General features: G+C 38.8%; 1 pseudogene; it reads left to right on the forward strand.

Annotated features, from left to right (window-relative positions):
* The first annotated feature begins 931 nt into the window (after positions 1 to 931).
* LOC103213501 lies at positions 932 to 1,591 on the forward strand (annotated as a pseudogene).
* Positions 1,592 to 2,206: the final 615 nt, after the last annotated feature.

Here is a 2,206-nt window from a genome sequence, read left to right on the forward strand (position 1 = left end):
AATTAACTCAAGATGGATCAGAGACCTAAGTGTAAAACCTAAAACTATAAAGATCATCAAAGAAGAAATTGGAGCAAATTTATGGGCCCTGAGACACTGCAAAAATACACTATCAAACAAAACTGAAAAAGTACAAAAAAGACATGACTGGGATCTCCTAGAAATTAAATATTTATGCACATTAAAAGACTTCACCAAAAGAGAACCTACAGACTGAGAAAAATTTTCTGGCAATGACTAATCTCTAAAATGTACAGAAAACTTCAACACTTCAGGAACACAAAAAATCCAATTAAAAAGTGGAAGAGAACATGAACAGACCTTCACTAAAGAAGACACTAAGGCAGCCAACAAACACATGAGGAAATAATTGCAATCACTAGCCATCAGAAACATACAAATCGAAACAAGATACTGTCTCACCCTAGCTTTAATAGCAAAATTCAAGAAAACAGAAAACAAATGCTGTTGAGGGTCTAGAGAGACTAGAACGCTTATACTCTGCTAGTGCAAACTTTAAAATGGTACAACCACATTGGAAAGTGGTACAGTGCTTCCTTAAGAAGCTGGAAATAGAAATATCATATTATCCAGCAATCCTACTACTAGGTATATATCCTAGAGAAATAAGAGCCATGACACAAACAGAGACATGCACATCTATGTTCATCACAGCACTGTTCACAATACCAAAAAGATGGAAGCAACCTAAACGCCCATCAACGGATGAAGGGATAAATAATCTACAGTTCACACACACAATGGCATACTATGCAACATAAAAGAACAATGATGAATCTGGGAAACAACTCATAACATGAGTAAACCTAGAGGACATTATGCTGAGTGAAGTCATATCATATCACAAAAGGACAAATATCGCTATTTCTGGTTTTGCTCCAGTGTTTGGGTTTCTTTGCAGCTACCCAAGATGAACTGATTCTTCAGAAAAGCAAAACCTGAATCTCCGCCACCCAACCTGACTGACTGCACTGGCAGATGGATAGCAGGGCAGAATCCATTGACAAAAAGATTTCTCAACTGGATGCTGAGCTAGTGAAGCATAAGGATCAGATCAAGAAGATGAGAGAGGGTCCTGCAAAGAATATGGTCAAGCAGAAAGCCTTGCAGGTTTGAGAGCAAAAGCAGATGTATGAGCAGCAGCAGGACAACCTCGCCCAACAGTCATTTAACATGGAAAAAGCCAAATACACCATCCAGTCACTGAAGGACACCAAGACCACAGTTGATGCTATGAAACTGGGAGCAAAAAAAAAATGAAAAAGCATACAAGCAAATGAAAATCGACCAGATTGAGGATCTACAAGACCAGCTAGAGGATATGATAGAAGATGCAAATGAAATCCAAAAAGTACTGAGTCGAAGTTATGGCACCCCAGAATTAGATGAAGATGACCTAGAAGCAGAATTGGATGCACTGGGTGATGAGCTTCTGGCTGATGAAGACAGCTCATATATGGATGAAGCAGCATCTGCACCTGCAATTCCTGAAGGTATGCCCACTGACACAAAGAATAAGGATGGAGTGTTGGTGGATGAATTTGGATTGCCACAGATCCCTGCTTCATAGACCTCCACTATTCAAATACATCATGTAAAATAAACATGGATTCTGGGAACTGGGAAACAGCTTTCCAAATTTACCATAACAGATTAAGTTTTCTTTCCTTTCTTTGAAGGAAAGTTAATTACATTGCTCTTTTTTTTTTTTTTTTTAATCCGTTAAGAGACTAATTGCTGGGGAGTTGCTTTCTTTGTATTAAACTTTGATTCCTTTTCTTTTGACTAACTTAAAAAGATATGTATCAGTGGATATGTAACATGTTTTCCATTCATTAATAATTTGAAATAAAATGAAGGTAATGGGGAATCTAAATTTTATGAAAATGTAACCCCACAACTTCAAAATGACCTGATGTATTGATAAGACAAGATTATTGGGACTGTTGATGTTGTTGTTGTTGTTAGATGCCATCGTAGCAACCCCACACACAGCAGAACGAAACATTGCTGGATCCTGCACCAGCTCCATGATCCCTGCTATACTTGAGCCCATCATCGCAGCCACCGTGTCAGTCCATCTCGTTGAAGGCCTCCCCCTCTTTTGTCGACCCTCCACCCTACCAAGCATGACATCCTTCTCTAGGGAATGGTCCCTTCTGACAACATGACCAAAATAGGTGAG

This window comes from Orycteropus afer, unplaced genomic scaffold (genome assembly GCF_000298275.1).
Source record: "Orycteropus afer afer isolate SDZICR_OR568_19922 unplaced genomic scaffold, OryAfe1.0 scaffold03972, whole genome shotgun sequence".
Classification (NCBI taxonomy): Eukaryota; Metazoa; Chordata; class Mammalia; order Tubulidentata; family Orycteropodidae; genus Orycteropus; species Orycteropus afer.